General features: G+C 45.0%; 1 protein-coding gene across 2 annotated transcripts in view; it reads right to left on the bottom strand.

Annotated features, from left to right (window-relative positions):
- KCNJ6 (potassium inwardly rectifying channel subfamily J member 6) overlaps positions 1-17,279 on the bottom strand; it is a 271,979-nt gene that overhangs the window by 11,351 nt on the left and 243,349 nt on the right. The window lies entirely within an intron of this gene.

Consider the following 17,279-nt stretch of genomic DNA (forward strand, 5'->3'; position numbering starts at 1 on the left):
GCAGGCCACGAATGCGGCCCCCGGCTGAGGCTGGAAGGTATGCCCACCTGATTCACATTTCCCCCAGGCTCAGTGGAGACAGTTATTTAGACTGTGCAGGATATAATACTTTAGTCTTTCCCCCTTCTTCTTCAAGACAAGAAGCCCTTTCCTAATTTGCCCAGAAATGCCATGTGAGCTACTGGAGCCCAGGAGTCAGGAGCAGCTTTATTTTAATCTGAAATGACAGAACGAGCGAAATTCCACCCATGTCCTTAGAGAAGAAAACCACGTAACTGGCTTGGCATAAAATCTGGGGAATGCACTGGTGCACTGCTCAAAGGGCTCTCTTACAAAACTCCTCAGGATGAGGAAGCATCCACTGACTAGTTCCTACAGGGACGACTTCCCCCTTAGCCAGGCATGTCTAGGATCTAGGACCCACAGTGCTTTCAAGGACCTATGAAAATTCTTTTAAATCAGAAAAAAAAAAAAAAAAGGTAAACTCTTCGGTAGAAGAAAATGTTAATATAGTCATCTTTATACTAATCTGACTGTAAAATGTAATATAATTAGACCACTTTGGGGGTCCATAAAGGTAAAACTCTCCAGGACTCACAAAAAAGTCATCCTGTGGGCCCTGTTCGTTCATTCAAGAAAACAGCCAGGCAGGCAGGGAGTCATTCACTGGGACAGCCCGTAAGGTGTAGCAGGCGCTGCTTTGTGCTGGGTGCAGGAAGAGCGGGGGAAAGAGGACACATGTGGGTGTTTATACACGGGGTTTCAGAGTCATGGAATGTGCTCAGAGCATTGCACTTGCTCCTTGTGACCAGAAGAAGAAACTGGGGTGCCAGGGACCTAAGCAATTTACCCCCCTCAGCTGTCAGGGCTGGAGTCCGCATTGCCCTAACTCCATCCCTGTGCCCTGCTTTTTTTCTTCTTTATTTTTTACATTTAATTTTATTTTTTCAGTGTTCCAAGATTCATTGTTTATGCACCACACCCATGCAATCCGTGCCCTCCTTAATACCCACCGCCAGGCCCTCCCAATCCACCCCCCCCCACCCCTCCAAAACCCTCAGTTTCTCAGAGTCCACAGTCTGTCATGGCTCCTCTCCCCCTCCAGGTTCCCCAACTCCCTTCTCCTCTCCTTCACTCAATGCTCTTCTTCATCCCCAAACTGAATGCTACTATCCACGACCAGTGTTTCTCTTCCCAACTGCCAACTCTTTTTTTTTTTTTTTTCTGTTTTAAAGATTTATTTATTTATTTATTTGACAGACAGAGGTCTCAAGTAGGCAGAGGCAGGCAGAGACAGAGAGAGAGGGAAGCAGGCTCCCTGCTGAGCAGAGACCCCCCCCTCCCCCCACCGATACGGAGTTCCATCCCAGGACCCTGGGATCATGACCTGAGCCGAAGGCAGAGGCTTTAACCCACTGAGCCACCCAGGAGACCCATGAACTGCCAACTCTTTATTTGTGTTTGGGAGTGATGGGGGAAGACAGGTGATAGCAGGGACTTGTGGGCTCAAAGAAATACAAAGGAAGTCAAGGGGAAAAGGTGATTAAAAATAACTTTTAACAACTTTTTTTTTCCTTTAAGGAAGTACGTGTTTATTGTAAAGTGACTAGAAAACAGAGATGGGCAAATAAAATAAAATCCACCTAGACCTTCAATTTTGGCTATTTAAATAACCAGCTACTCCCAGAAATAAAAAAATATAATTATTAAAATTAAAATCTAAATGGATATTTAACATCATATTGGAATTGGCTGAAGAGAGAATCAGAAACTTGGGATATTGTTATCAAGAAACAGTACTGGGTAGAGCCAAGAGGATGGCCAAGAGACAATACATGTCTGTTATTTAAGCCCCCGTCATACTTTGTTATGGCAGCCCCAGCAAATGAATACACTTACTGAATTCTATAAGGATAGTAAAATATCTTTCCATAGTACCGTTTTAATGGGACTGTTTAATTTTTGTAGTAAAAAGATGAATAAGCAAGATTTAAAGAAATGCTCATGGATCGTTTTCCATTTTTAAATTCATCTTATGCTGTCCTAATTCATTTAACAAGGGATTAAAAATAATACTAATGTATTTGCCAAACAGTACAATATTAAAAAGAGTGATTATTAAAAAGTTGATCTTGAAAAAAATCAACATCCTAGTGTAAGTTGATAATTTTCATTTTTTCCAGGAAGATTCCTGTCTTACCCATTGGCAGGGGTTCAAGTCCATTCTTTAAAGATGTGATTTAGATTGGTCTCAAAAAAGTAACAAAATAAAACCAGCTGAGTTAACATCATAAGAAAGGCAGAGCTGCCAAGATTATATCTGTGTGTATATATGTTGTGCTTGTTTTCCACATCAAGAAGATCATCACACAGTGCCCCTGCAGTAGGTTTTTTAGTGAGTAAAGTTCTCTTTGGAAAAAGAGATGCTTCTTTTGATGAAGAGCAAAATGTGAGAAGTCTGGTCTCCAGTTCTGATCGCCCTGCACTGTCGAGGCATACCGGCTGTCTTGCTATTTGCATTTGTACTTTTTTTTTTTTTTTACTCTATTTGGTTTTCCTTTTTCTTTTTTAAATTTTTATTGTCTTATGTTAGTCACCATACAGTACATTATTAGTTTTTGGTGCAGTGTTCCAGGATTCATTGTTTAGGCACCACACCCAACCCCCAACCCACCTCCCTGCAAAACCCTCAGTTTGCTTCTCAGAGTCCACAGTCTTTCATGTTTCGTCTCCCCCTCTGATCACTCCCAACTCACTTCTCCTTTCCTTCTCCCAGTGTCCTCCGTGTTATTCCTTATGTTCCACAAGTAAGTGAAACCATATGATAATTGACTCTCTCTGCTTGACTTAGCATAATCTCCTCCAGTCCCCTCCATGTTGATACAAAAGTTGGGTATTTATGCCCGTGCTCAACTTCTTGCCTTATCTTGAATAGCCTTCTCGAGTGGGATGCTGCTCATCTGTGAAGAGCTAACTAATTTGTCATCTCCTTTCTGGAGCACTCTGTTACTGACCAGTCCCTAGCTGGAACTGTTGAGCCCAGCGTCCTCCAACACTCCAGGGACACCTTATACCATCAGTTGAAGTTACCTCTAAGTGTGTGTTTGCCTTGTTGAGTTGTGATTACACTGGGGCTCGATGGTCTTGTTTGTTTCCATGTTCCTAGCCTTTATCTCAGAGCTTCAACATTGTAGCTTCCCAGTAAATATTCATTGTCAAGTGAAAAAACTCAACTTAGGGACACTACAGAGAAACGGCTTAATTAAAATTGTTGATTAGAAATGTCTGAGATGTATTATTAAATAGAAAGATGGCTTGTGAGTCCTTAGGAAAGAGGGGGGGTTTCTGCTTCCAGCATTAAGCCGGTCTATCTGTGAAGGACCCTCAGCTAAAATACAAACTAGATGCTGGAAAATTAAACAACTTAATTTAACCAAAAGTAATTTCAATTAAAAAAGTAAGGGATAGGACTTTTGGTTCTGGTGAAGATGGGATAAATACAGGTTTTCTCTCCTGTTGACTACAAACAACTAACTCCTCTAGACGAAGCCTTTTACAGGAAGACTCTGGAAAGCAATACTGGCACGATGATGGGGAGGGGTACCAAATGTGAAGACTGACTTCTCAGGGGGTACATGTCTTGTTTTACCATTTTCCTTTTCCATCATCTGATTTTAACCTGAGAGTGACCCCAGCACAGTGACCCCATCCTTCTGACCAGAGCACTGGGACAAGGTGCCACTCTGAGTCGGAAGATGAGAGACAGAGTCCCCTTCAGGTACCCCACCTCCCAGGGCTGCCCCATGGGGAACTACTCCACATGAAACATAGTACAGGCACCCCAAATTTTCTGGCCAGAGGACTGGGAAAGGGGGTTGTGGACAAAGAGTTTGTGGTGGTGTTTGTGGTGGTGTTTTTCTCATTTCTCACTGCTTTACCCTGAGAGTAATCTGAGTGTGTGCATCCACATAGAGCCCAAGAAGGCTAGCATTCAGAGGGAAATGCTATCTTTCTAGACAGGAGACAGAGCACTGGGGGTCTGGGAGCTGAAGAAAGGTAGGGAATCCTACAGAGGACAGAACTGGGGAAAAGAATTCTGTGCAGGATCTCATGCAAGTCCTGAGCTTTGCATGCACAGGGCAGAAAGCAAAAAGAAGAGATGAATTTTAGAAATTACTGCATAATATTCATATATACAATATAATATATGTAATATACAATCACATTCGAAACAGCTACCATCAAAGAAGAAACCCTACTGAAATTCAGCAATACTTGATACTGAATGATACTGAAATTCTAAATGTCATAATTATGGGATACATGGAAAGTGAGAAAAATGTATAGGTCTAAATTTTTACATTAGAAAAGAAGGAAGTCTGAAAATGAAGGTGCAGAATATCCAACCTAAAGTGGAAAAAGAAAAACAGGGTGTAGAGATGCTGAATCACTACCTTGCTCACCTGAAACTATTGTGACATGGTGTGTCAGCAGGAGCCCATGGGGCATAGGCAATAAAGATTAGTGGATACATTAATAAACAGAAAACGAATGAAAAACAGGATCGATAAAGGCAAACTTTTTTTTTTTTTTTTGAAAAGTCTAACAAAAGAGACACAGCTCTGGTGAGATTGGTCCAAGTTACATCCCTGAGGAATCTGTCCTCACAGTCTCAAAAGAAAGGAGAAGATGTTGAGTGATGCAGAGGTCATGCAGAGGTCTTCTGGAGCCTTCTCAGGTCCAGGCATACCTTCGACTTTGTCTTTGGGAAGGCAATGCTTGGTTTTCATAGCAGTGTAGTCTGGTCTAAGATATTTCCCCAAAGCCCAAAGCTCTGTGTGTGTGTGTGTGTGTGTGTGTGTACGCTTTACAAACTATTTCATTTCATAATTTCTCCACCGAGAGCTTCTCTGTTTGGAACTCTGGTTCTAAGAGTTTAACCCACAGGGAAGTGAATAGAAACGACCCATCTTTTAGGTGGCCATTTCGATCCTTGAGTCAGACTATGCAAGAGTAAGGAGTGGAGGGGACAGCATGTTATCGGTGGTGGAAGCAAAGCCCAGTCCATTTAGAAGCCACAGAACCAAACTGTAGCACAGCTAAGAAATCCGTCATAGCGACTGAGCCAACATAGGGTCGGACCCAGCAAGATGAGGACTTAACAGGCAAAGCCCTGTTTTTAGATTCCCAGCAGCAAATTATGATGGGAAGGGTTTTGAGCAGGATACCCTCCTGGGGAGAGACCTTCCCCCCCCAGCCAAAAACCAGAGGTATTCACTCTGGAAACAGATAATGCATCAAAACTGCTTGGAGAACATGATTCCAGTAAAACAAGATGGATATAAACCACCATCACCACCTTTGAATACTGTAAAATTAATCAGTATAGATTGTCAATATTCTGAAACAAAGAACTGACTGTAGATACTTTGGCTTTTTATTTCAGAACCTGACTAAATGATGGGATGTTTCTCTTTTCTCCTTGCTCTTCTCGGTAAGAACTGCACTGAATTAGCACAATAATAAAGTGTTCTGCACTTGTGTTTGTAAGTGTTTGTGTGGGAGAAGAATGTTGGTAATTTACCAAGCCCACTGTCAAAAAGAAGCAGTATAGTGTAATTTCTGCCACAGTATAATAATAATTTTAGTTCAGTAGGTTAAGCCAACTGCTGATTATTAAACAACAGCGAGCCTTGCCTTACACTCAAGCTGAAAGTCCCTTCAACAAATAGTTGTACTTCTTCTGTTACCCAAATATTGGAGGGACAGTGAGGTTCACCTCCAGCTATGCAAAAATAAACGGAAATGTGCATTTTCTTAATGTCTAAAAGAAGACATTCTATGTGTGTGCTCCTAATTCTACTTTCACTGAAATAGTTGATAAAATTCACAGATTAAGTATTGAATTAAATAATAAATGCTATTTATTGAGTGTTTATTGCCTGCCCGGCACAGCATGTCTTATGTGCACCCACTGTTCGATCCATACAGCAGCCCTGCTATGATGTCCACCTTGCCTATGAGTGAACTGGGGCAAAGAAGTGTTAAGTAACTTTCCTGGAAAACGTGGTGTTATGGACTGAATTATGTGCCCCTAAAATTCATATGTTGAAGCCCTAACCCCGCAGTGTGTGACTGTATTCAGACTTTAGGGACTTCAGAGGTGTAATTAAGGCTAAGTGAAGTCATAAGGGTAGAGCCCTAATCCAATAGGACTGGTGTTCGGGTAAGAGGAAGAGACACCAGAGAGCTTTCTCTCCTGCAGATACACACGGAAAAGGCCACACCAGGATGGTACAAGAAGGTGGCTGTGTACAAGCCAGGATGAAAGACCCTCTTAAGGTGTCCTCCTTTTATTCTGTAAAACTCACTTTCCTTTTAAAGTCACCCGAGCTGCTTCTGGAAGGGAGGAGAGTGGTGGTAGCAGATTCTCTCATAGGAGCTGAATAAATCATTTTTAAAAAGAACTCCCCAGGTGCTGCTGCCCTTTTGACACTATACACCACAAACTTGTGAGGTAAAATTAAAAATTTCTTTGCACTTCTTCATCTTAGAATATTCCCACCGAAGTGGTATGATCAAAGTACTGTGTTCAGAAGTTACTTGAATTCATTCTTTTTTCTATGTGGCTATGTCATCTATTTTAGGTATAGTTAGGGTCATTTGTTTCTGTATTTATCTCCTTCTAGGATTTGTTTTGGTTGTCCTTTAAAAATTTTTTTGAACTATTTAAATGAAGTGTGTCGGGGCACCTGGGTGGCTCAGTGGATTAAGCTGCTGCCTTCGGCTCAGGTCATGATCTCAGGGTCTGGGATCAAGCCCTACACTGGGCTCTCTGCTCGGCAGGGAGACTGGTTTCTCCCCTTCTCTGCCTGCCTCTCTGCCTACTTGTGATCTCTCTCTCTCAAATAAATAAAATCTTAAAAAACAAAAATGACGTGTGTCTGGTTGGTGGCCTGGAACTGGTCCCCGAGTGAGTGTGTGTGGATGTGTGTATGCGTGCATATGAGTGCATTGTGTATGTATGTTAGTGTGTTAGTGTGTATGCACAAGCGTTTTTGTGTTTGTGTGAGCTACCCTCGTGAGTGTGCAAGTGTGTGTGTTCTTGAATGTGTATGCAGGAGTGTAGGTGGACAGAGTGGAGGCACTGGCAGGACCAGTGGGGAGAAGCACCCAGCATTTCCTGATCTAGGAGCTTGGTGAGCCCTTGGAGCCCTGCCATGAGGCCACGTGACACCCCAAAGCCCTTGTGGGGAGAGCCAAGAGGTGGGATGAACATGTGCCACACCCCCCTCACCAATGCCAAAACCATAGTAACCCATTCCGATTCAGATGGCTCTTAGGGTTGGAGAGGGAACTTTTTGAGTGGCAGTTTAGATCTGAATCAACCACACTGAAAGCTGGAAGTGACTAAGTTACCTTTAATTGGAAAAGTGTGTGTTTTTTTTTATACTAGGAAACAGAAAGGGAGCTTTAAGAGCAGAGTTCATTTCAGTAGCAGAGAAACAACGTCAATTCTATTTCTACTTATCTGAGTATCATGTCTATAAATTATCATCTTTCATTGAACATAGTTTTAAAAAGTTGGCTTAAAATTCTTAGAACTTATCCTTCCCCAATAAAACAGAAAATGACATTTATAATGAAAATGGCTTCATCCTGGAACAAAAAAAGCAGAGTCTGTGACCCTGAGAGTGCCCTCTGGAGGGTTTATAAAGCTCAAGTGATTCTGTTACTCTTTGCATCATTGAACATAAACATCTTATTTCAACTGACTTTAAGGTTCTAGTGAGAAACTCAGACCTTTAAGTCTTGAGTTTGGTAATTAGGACAACGCTGAGATGGGGATGGAATTCAGTGTTAGTAAGAGACTTGGGATCTTTTTGATGAGTAAAGGACATCCAGATGGGCCATTCTTGTCTCAGCGTGTTAATTCACTGGTGTTAAAAGTAAGTTTGTGTTTTTGAGAAGACTAAAACTTCCATGAACCACTGACTACATGCTTGGTGGGGCTATCAAGAGTTAAACATAGTTGAGGCAAACCCTAGATGATGATCTCATCCTACTTACTAGCCCTTCATGGAACCAAAACCTGAGGTGGGGCTACTACTACTACAGGTAACTGATTGGCTGTTAGGTCTTTGAGCTGCTACTAAATGCGAGCTCATTGGGTTGGCTCTGCTGCTGACTCTGCTGGCCATCTCCTCCTTCTAAGTCCTCTTGACCTCTCTCTGGGGCTCTGAGGTCCTCTATCTGTACTTTCTCCTTGGTCGATCTCCTTTATTCATGTGATTTCATGAGCTGCTCACTTTCTAACTTCAACCCAAATCTCATGCCTGATTTCCAAACCCATACACTCACCTGCCTACTGGGCAGCTTTCCTTGGGGAGTCTCACTCAATGCCCCTAACTGAACATGAGCAATGTGTTTCACCTTTTTCTCCAAACCTGCCGCTCACCCCAGATTCCCAATTCCCATCAATGGTACCACTGACATCCAATCCCTTCATGCGCATGGTTGATTCTACTTCTGAAATATATCTTGGATCTCAGCTTCTTCCTGTGCCCTTTGCCATCACCACCACCTTGGCCCACACCACCCTCATCTCCAGTAGCGATTCCTGCCTTCCGCTTTTCTTCTCTCCTCTCTTTTCTTCTCCTGACACTAGAGTGACCTTGGAACAAAGCAGATATGATTATATCTGTGTCTGGCTTAGAACCTCTCAATGACTTCCTATTGCTCCTGAAATAAGGCCCCAATTTCTTATGCAGTCTCTCTGGGGCTCGGCTCCCTTGCATGACTTGTACACTTTCTTCAGGGGCCATATCACCTCCTGCAGCAGGCTTTTCCTGATGTCTGCATTGAGTTAGGTCTCTGTCATATTTGCCTATCACACCCCACCTGGTCCCCCATGAGACTTCTTGCTGATAGAACATAAATACCACGACAAGCAGGGACTGTGTCTGGCTTGTGTTTCTGGAGCTGGGGGCAATGTGGGGCGTGGTAAGTGCTCCATCATAAAGATTTGGGGAGCTAAAGAAATAAGAAGGAATTACAAAATATAACCAATATTTCTTGCACTGATATCTCTTACAATGGCATGGATTCCCTGATTATGAAAAATATAATGGGTGGTCAAGGTAGCACATGGTTAAGGCTAAGACAAGCAGCCCAGAGAGAGCCCCAGCTTAAAGACCCTGAGGCTGGCCACCTGGGAGGGCTCCCAGAGAAAGATTGCCTTAGCTGTGCCCCAAAGAAGAGGAAGGAGGGGATTTCAGGTTGGGGGGCCCCCTGTGGGACTTGAAGCCTCCATGTGTTGCTTGCACACAAGTTTTGGGCTAAGGTGATCGAAGTAGAACTAGACACTTCCAGAAAAGCTAAATTCAGCCTCCTCTGGACACTCCTGGCCTCAGATCACTTAGAAGTCTAGACCACTCTTTGCCACAGAGTTGCGTCTGGCCAGCTGTCCAGGAGTCTGTGAAGGCAGCACAGTGAGGGGAGACCTTCAGCTGATGTGCATTTGATTTGGCAAAGGCACAAAGCCATCATCAGCTACGAAAAAAGCTTTAGTTCCCAAACTGAGATTTGTTTCCGCCTCTCAGACACGTGTATACAACACGACCCTTTTTAGGAACTGGATGGTTTACGTGTGGGAAGGGAACAGAACATGGAAAATCCCTCCTCCTGTCTTCCTTCAGGCCTGTGGATTTGAATTTCAGGAGGAGGCAGAGACTGGAGAACAGTAGCTGAAAATTAAGGAGAGCTTGCACGTGGCCTGCTATAGTTTGCTTTTAATTGCTTTTTCTTAATAGCCTATGTTTTTACTATGTTCATTAACTTTGCACCTCCAGAGCCACGTTTGATTCATCCGTGGACTCATACGCGTTCCGCTTTCTTGAAGGACCCATTTGTGTCTCGCTTTGTTTGTCGCCTGTCATAGGGAAGTGCCTTGGGAAAGGCACATACCATGTGATCTCACTTAAATGTAGACTGAAAACAAGACAAAACACCCAGGTCTTGGGAAAAAAAGATTGGATCTGCAGTTACCAGAGGGGTGACGTGGGAATGGGGGACCAGGTGAAAGGTGATCCAAAGGGACAAACTTGAGGTCAGAAGATCAGACAGTACCAGGGCTGTACTGCTAATATGACTACAGTTACCACCATGGTATGGAGTGGTTGAAAGTTCAAAAAGTAGATCCTAAGCGTGCTCATCACAAGGGAAAACCCTTCCCCCCCACCCTTTCCTTTTCCTTCTTTTTTAAGGTTATCTACAGGAGATGATGAATGTTAATTAAACTTTGGTGAACATCCCACAATTTATGTATGTCAGCCTTAAACTCCCACAGTCCTACGCATCAGCTCTATCTCAGTGGAACTGGAAAAATAAGGAAATGCCCTGAGCATGTTTGAAACTCTTCCTAAAGTTGACAAGATGTCTGAAAAACAGCAACCAAACTCCCTGTCCTCTCCCCCTGTCTTCTAACTCTCAGAAAGATTTCAAGGTGCCCTTCCCATGGGGGAGGAGAAACAATGGACAAAAGATGGAGCACGTGTGAGAACCCACCACTGCAAGAAAACAGATAGTTTTCTTCAGAAAAACAGGCTTTAAGGGATTTTTGGCCAAAGCAATGGACTTTCATTTCTTTCTTTCTTTCTTTCTTTCTTTCTTTCTTTCTTTCTTTCTTTCTTTCTTTCTTTCTTTTTTTAAGTAGTCTCTTTGCCTGACGTGAGCTCGACCTCATGATGCCGAGGTCAGGAGCCATATGTTCCACCGGCTGAACCAACCAGGTGCCCCAACAACGGAGTTCTAAAAAAAATAAGTTCTTTAGAGCCTGATTCACAAATCCATTGCCAGGAAGGTGATATAACAGAGGCAATGTATTTACGAAAGCAAAGACATCTTCTTATGGGCTGTTTAATAAATGCAGTCTTAAACTGAAATTTTGGGCAAGTTTTGGAAAAGCATAGCTTGCACCCTGCATGTCTGTGCAGGTCTGGACATTGGTGACTTTGGATTGACTGAACCACGTGCCATAAGTGAGCTTTTGCCTGACAGACAAAAGGGATGGCAGTGGTTGTTAGTCTAGAAAACATTATGTGGGAGGCACTTAGGAGCCTTTTCTAGAGCTTTCTCATAAATCCAGTCCTGTTCTACTATCAGAAATGTCCCAAGATGTCCGTAAGTCTCACAATAGCTACAGACTTTCTTGCGATCTGTTGAAATGTCTCCGTTCTTCAACTAACCGCAAACAGTTAACGAAATTGTGGCAAATTCTTCTTACAACTCTATTAATGAACCTACGTCTTTTCTTCAAACTTGGAATCTTTCCTGACTTGTCAAAAACTTGGTTTGGTTTGTAGAGGGTGAGGCAAGCCTTCTGAATGAGCCCAGCCTTGTAAACGTATGAGTAATATCGTTAGAAATGAGAGCCTGGTTTCGTCCAAGTCTGGTTTTGAAGTATAGATTTAAAGTAAATATACCACCTAATCTCTACGTTCCTCATTCCAACCCATTTATGGGTGAAAAATGCGGTCCAGGAGGACAGATGTTTCTAATACGGATTTTCAATGTTTAAGGAGAATCCAACATCCCCAAAGAACAGATGAAAACTCGGTGTGGCAAAATATACCCTCACCTTGGTTCACTCTTTGGCTCACAAATCACCAGCAGGTGCCCCTGTTCTGGCTCTGTGGCTGGTTCCCGGGGGTGAGAGGAATAGCCCACCAGCTTGGATTCACAAAGTCCCCTGTGGTGTCTCCCTGGCGGATACCATATTCTTGCATCTGTATCATCTAACTGACCCAGCCTTTTAAGGCAAGGAGGCACCAAAGAAAGACACAGTGTTCCTCCTCGGGCTAATCTCTGCCATCTCATTTTATTGTTCCTCCCGGAGGGAGGCCGGTATGTTCCCGCAGTCATGCCGGGGATGTTCAGCAGCGTTCCTGAGAGTAGGAACAGTAGGTACCAGGATTCTGGGTCATGGCATGTTTGCAATCCATTTAGACTAGTCCTAACAGTGGGGCTTGCACAAGAGGGGCCTCGGTTGTATGCATGGATCAGAGAAGGGGAGGGACAGAGCCCCACATCTGTGGTGGCGTGAGGAAGACAAGCCATCCCTTAGGGGGAATAATTCATGAGTCTCTAGCACGGTGCAAAGTACTCAATTTGTTCACAGCCCGTGACACCATTTATTAAGCTCAGATTACTGTAGTGATCCTTATTGAATCCTAGAGGTGCTGATGGGATTCTTACTTTTCAGCTCATTTCTTCAGATGCTGTGAGTCTTGGTCGTTCTGAAAGTGTCCTATTAAATGTATAGACCTGGCTGAGGAGTGTGTGTGTGTATGTGTGTGTGTGTGTGTGTGTGTGCATGAAATGGGTGGGGTGGGATACTTCATGGCTCTTTCAGAAAGAGCTTGGTTCTGAGTTAATGTATTAACCATATCTTTTATCTTCTGTGTTAACTATGTTTTGACATCTGGGGACTTGATGCCTCTGGAGGGATGGCCCATCCCAGTGGGCCAATCCCTGCAGATAGATGGTGAATAGCTGGCCGTTGAGAGTGATTTTCTTTCTTTTCTTTTTTCTTTTTGTCTGTATTTATTTATTTATTTATTTATTTATATCAACATATAATGTATTATTAACCCCAGGCGTACAGGTCTGTGAATCGCCAGGTTTACACACTTCACAGCACTCACCATAGCACATACCCTCCCCAATGTCCATAAGCTCACCACCCTCTCCCTACCCCGCTCCCCAGCAACCCTCAGTTTGTTTTGTGAGATTAAGAGTCTGCGAGGGATTTTCTAACACAAACCTACCAGTCCAGAGCCCATAACCCAACCTCCTCCACGCTCTGACACTCCTGGGTAAGGTGATTAGGACTCTCACACTGGGGCCAGGTTTCAGATAGCTAGGGACAGCTCCTAGGCCCAGAGTCCACTGAAGTTATTCAAATTACCCTGCTTCTCTCCCTTCTTCCCTCAGAAACCACAGTAAAAGCTCCTTCCACAGTTTCCACCAGCCTCTGTCTCCTGACCAACCTTGGTGCTTCCCCCTGTGGTCCCATGTGCCATGGCCTCATCCTCTTGAGATCTGTAGCAAACTAGCTTTGCAAGGACAGTTGTCTCCTGACCTGCTGGCCTTACTGAATGTCAGATTTTCTGTTGATGCACTATGTTTTAAAACAGTTAACACCAGGGTGCCTGGGTGTGGCCAGTGGGTTAAGCCTCTGCCTTTGGCTCAGGTCATGATCTCAGGGTCCTGGGATCGAGTCCCGCATCAGGCTCTCTGCTCAGCAGGGAGCCTGCTTCCTCCTCTCTCTAACTGCTGCTCTGCCTACTTGTGATCTCTGCCTGTCAAATAAATAAATAAAATCTTAAAAAACAAACAAACAAACAAACAAACAGTTAACATTACGTAGAAACAGAGAGCAGTGTCCATGGCTTCGTTTACATTGATGCAGTGGGAGGAAGTAGCTGCACCCCCAGCCGTGCCCGTGTTTCCTGAACCTCAGACTGAGACCTGCAGTCTGGACCAGCCCCATGTCGGATGTCAGGCATGTTGTCTGTGACAGTTCTGAGGCTGCCAGGAGGCCCTTCCAGCTGGAAGTAGCCAGGGATGAGCTGGGTGGTGGACAGAGATGACAGATGATGCGGCCATAAATTCCTGATTGCCTTTGGTTGACCAAGTGCCTCTTGCTGATGTTTTTGAAGGGGCTGTTTCTGAATGAACCAGCCTGGGTCCCAACTTAGCCACATTAATTTCCTATAGGTTTAGTCTGTGTCAGTTAATAGGAAGGTGACAATGTGGCCTGAGCCTGATTCAATGAGTATTTTCTCTGTGTGCTAGGGACATGCCACTACCAAGAGCTTCATGAATAAGAAGTTATTTGAGGAATTTTAAGGACACAGAAAGACCTGATCTGTCTTGGGAAAAGGGCTACAGGGTCACAGTGTGCTGGGGTAAAATGAGGGTGGACATGGGGAGGGCAACTAGAGGCCTTGCTGATGGTCTGGGCAAGAGTCACTGGATTGTAAATGTCACAAGAGGGAGAGAGTGGATGGATTCAAGAGATAGTTAGGAGTTGAAATGGGCTGAGCTTGATACTGGGTTGGAGATGGTGGTGGGGAAGACGCAGGTTGTCTCTTGGGTTTCTGGGTTGCGTAACTGAATATCATGTGGACTCCAGGGAAAGGACTGGAGTTGGGGATGCTTGTGAGTTTAGTTTGGATATGTTGATTGCGATGCCTTTGACACCCGAGCTCTAAGAGGAGCTTTCAAATGGGCTGTTGGATAGAACATTCTGGAACTCCAAGCACAGGACTGGATTAGAGGTAAGTTTGGGAGTCACTGGCATATGGCAAGTGAAGTGGGTGGGATGAGAACTGAAGACAGAATAGAGTGAGGGGACCAAAGATCTTAGCTTGAGCTGTGAGAAGCTCTGACATTTCATGCTGGTTATGGGACTATGACTTTGGATGAGATCCTGAGAAAAATAGACAAGGGAAGAACAGCCTAGGAAAGAGAGGCGTGAAAAGAGAGAAGGAAAGTGTGGTCAACATCGAAAACATACTGGAGGGACAAATTAAATGAAGACCTGAGCCAGCTAACTATATTGGTAGACTGAGGTCCCGGGGAGTTGGGTAAGAGATGCACCAGTGGGGCAGTGGGGTTAGATACCACAGGGGTGCACTGAGCGCACGGGCAAGAGGAAGAGGGAGGGAGCCAACAGAGACACTTCTCCTGAAGAATCTGCTCAAAGAGGGGAGGAGAGAGAAAGGGCAATCGGGAGCTGTGGAAGCAGGAAGGTTCTGTTTTGTTTTATTTTAATAAGAGAGACTCTAACACGTTTACATCCATTGCAAAGGATTCCTTAGCAAGAGGGAGGCTGAATATTCAGGAGAAAGAGGGCATCATCGGCGGTGTTTTAGGGTCAATATCCTCATTTGTGCAGGTCAGACGAGTGTTCTGGCACATAGGGCTCTCAGCGTGGAACTAGAATGGCTTTGGGTAAACTGGGATGGTTGGTCACCTGAGATTATAGAAGGACAAAGGGGATGAGATCCAAAGCATGGGATCAGGATCGACATCCGCAGGGAGAAGGGCAGCTTTTCCGAGGCAATGAGGTCGGAAGAAAGGATGAACTGGGACGGAGGAGCATTTGTAGGCTTGTTTGAGGGGAGTTGGGGGCTGCCCAGCATTTTCTATTTCTTTTATGAAGTAAGAGATATTTCCCTCTGCTGAAGGAGGATGGGGGCAGAAAGTTGGAAATGGCCTGTGTGGAGCCCGTGAGAGTGAGTTGACTGGAGAAATCATGTAGTATGGCTGGATGGTGCTGAAGAGGCATGCGAGTTTGGGCACCCTGACTTTTACACGATGCCCGTTCACCCATTTTGCATGTGGGATCGACCACCAGGGATGGGCACATCAGGGGAGGTTGGTGGTTGCCTTCCTCTAGGGTTGACATTTTTCCAGGAAGTGGAAGGGAAGATTTAACTTACTGCCAAGAATTTTATTGAAATGGCAGACCACGTACCTTAGGTGGGGTAAAGACAGAAGGACAAGAGGGGCTGAGGATGCATTGGGAGTGAGATCAGTAGGTTGGCATTCCTGGTAAGGGGGAAGGCAAGGCTCTGAGGTGACAGGGTGAGGGGCTGTGGCTGAGCTGGATGTGTGCCTCGTCACCATCAGTGCCAGGGGCCTTGGGGCACGAAGGTGTGAAGGGTGCAGGCACGACTGTAAACCCATGTGCTCTTAATGGGCCGTGAAGACAGAGGAAGGGAGGGACGAACCTACTCCGAGGGGAAAGGGCAGTGAATGACCGAAGCCGGGGCAAGCTCTTCAAGAGCGGTTTAGAAATAAAGCAAATGCAATTAGATGCATTAGGGAAATTACTATCAACTGGCTTTCCATTCTAGGATGGATGGTGTTATGGGTGGAGATGTGTCCACCTAAAATTCACATGTTGGAGTCCTAACCCCCAGAACCTCAGAATGTGACCTCATTTGGAAATAGGGTTGTTGCGGAGGTAATTAGGTTAAAATTTGGTCATCAAGGTGAGCCCTAATCTCCCATGACTGGTGTCCTTATACAAAGGAGAGATGTAGGCACAGAGACAGACATGCACAAAGGAAGAACACCATGGAGAGATGGGGCGGTGCGGCTACAAACCAGGGAGCGCCCGAAGATCACCAGCAGCCACAGGCAGGTGCGAAAGAGGCTGGGAACGGACTCTCCCTCACAGCCTTGGGAGGAACCAGCCTGCGTACACTTTGGTCTCAACTTTGATCTCCAGAACCTGAGAGAGAATCCGTTCCCATTGTTGAAGACCTGCCGTCTGTGGGACTTTGCCATGGCAGGAAGCAAGCGCATATGGGGTGGTAAGACTTGGGTTGGTATTTGATGCATTCTCCTCTTCCGCATCCCTCCCGTACTCCAGCTCCAGCTCTGGTATATTCTAGTTTAGCATTCCTTTAACGACTTTGTCTTTCTTATTCTCCAGTGTGATGCTTTTCATGCTTAACCCGGACTGCACTTGGTAAGAATATACGACCTGTTTTATAGACTGAAAGACTTTCCACAGAGAGTCAGAGGCGTGTTCTTAGTTATAACAACTTGCAGACAAACTGCGTCAGATGAATGTGACCTATGAACGACAGTCCTCAGAGTGTGAAGTAAGGCCACCAGCCAGACCTCATGACGATGAGGTGGCTCAAGTGTTGGAGATTCCGAAGGGATCTGCGCCCAGGTGTTCCAGATACTTGGGAAGTCCTTCTGGCAAGAGTGTCCTCAGGCAACTTTTGCCGCCTCTCAGAACCTGATATCCCACCTCGCGGGATTTTTATGAGCATCAGAGATTGGGGATGTCAAGCATCAAGCCTAGGGCCTGGTGTGTGAGCTCTTCCTCCATGTTTTCAGTTTTTCATTCATTCGTTGGTGGCATCAGTGGGCACATGTCTCTCAGTGCTGTGATGGTCTAGGCTCCAGGAAGGGGCTGGGGACATGAAACGTGAGTGTGCGTCCAGCGTCCCCTCTTTATGAGCCCAGCGGAGTGAATCTACTGGAAGCTCTTCTCTGTGACTCTGGCTGTCTTCTGCCTTCCCGATTTCACATTTCTGTGCTGGATTGATAAATGGGAGAAAAATAGTGGGCGTCTCCTGAGAACTCCTCCTGACATGCTTTCTGTTGGTGACAATCACAGATTCCCTGCCTCACAGCCCCTGGATGTAGCAGGAGCAGGAGCCTGGGTCCGGCCCGTGTCAGAGCCCTGA

This window comes from Mustela lutreola, chromosome 2 (genome assembly GCF_030435805.1).
Source record: "Mustela lutreola isolate mMusLut2 chromosome 2, mMusLut2.pri, whole genome shotgun sequence".
Lineage (NCBI taxonomy): Eukaryota > Metazoa > Chordata > Mammalia > Carnivora > Mustelidae > Mustela > Mustela lutreola.